Source organism: Aptenodytes forsteri, unplaced genomic scaffold (genome assembly GCF_000699145.1).
Source record: "Aptenodytes forsteri isolate BGI_AS27 unplaced genomic scaffold, ASM69914v1 Scaffold426, whole genome shotgun sequence".
In the NCBI taxonomy this organism is placed as follows: Eukaryota; Metazoa; Chordata; class Aves; order Sphenisciformes; family Spheniscidae; genus Aptenodytes; species Aptenodytes forsteri.
Window position 1 is genome coordinate 93,861 of NW_008794010.1, and position 923 is coordinate 94,783.

Genomic DNA, 923 nt, shown 5'->3' on the forward strand with positions numbered 1-923 from the left:
GGGGCAGCGCAGTGTTGGGGACACCGGTCACCGAGATGCGCAGGGATGGTGCACGGGTGCAGAGACACAGAAGCAGACATTGCGAGAGAGGGGAGGAGAAAGGCAGCCTGCCTTGCAGCGAGCATGGAGAAAAGATCCAAGGAAACCACGCAGCGTTGCTCTTTGCCCTCAGCCAGTTGAATACCTGAGCGTTAGGGAACAAGACCCATTTCCTCCATCCCTCGTCGTGTGGGAAAGGCACTGCCTTCTGGCAGCTGGTTCGCAAACACTTCTTGACACATACGTCTCTTTACCTTGCTGGATGCTGCGGTCAAGGCTGGTGCTGAGTCAAACACAAGGGACAATCAATACGTTTGCAGTGTCCTGGTAGTCTGTGTTCGGCCATGGCTGTGTCCTTCCTTTCTGTCCGTCACTCTGCTCATCCTCACATGCTGCACACGCATTCACGCCTTGAGGTCAAGTTTCCTTCTGGAGCTCTGTTCAGAACAAGCCATTTATTTCTATCGCTCGCTCCCCAGTGAGAGCCAGCGCCGCTGTGCTCAGGGCAGGACGGGGAGCGAGGGACTCAGTCTGTCCTTGCAAGACTCATGAAGGAAGGGGGGTGAGCAGGGAAGAAAATGGCACCTGCCATTTTCAGACAAGCACCTGGGCACCTTCCTACTCCTGCTCCTCTCCCCGTGACACCCCTCCTCTAAACAGGGGCACGCTGGCCGCCTTCCCACCAGGGCTGGTGGCAAATTTGCCTGCTTCCTGGGCGCCCCTCAGACAGGGCTTCCCGCTGCCATGCAGGGCACAGCCAAGGTCTCCCTGACAGGGGTGTTTGTCCTTGTCTCTCCCCTGCACACTGTGAGGTGCCAGCTGCCTGTGCCACTGCTGTCACTGATGCCCATTGACGTCTCGTCTCCTCTGGCCAGTGCTTCCCC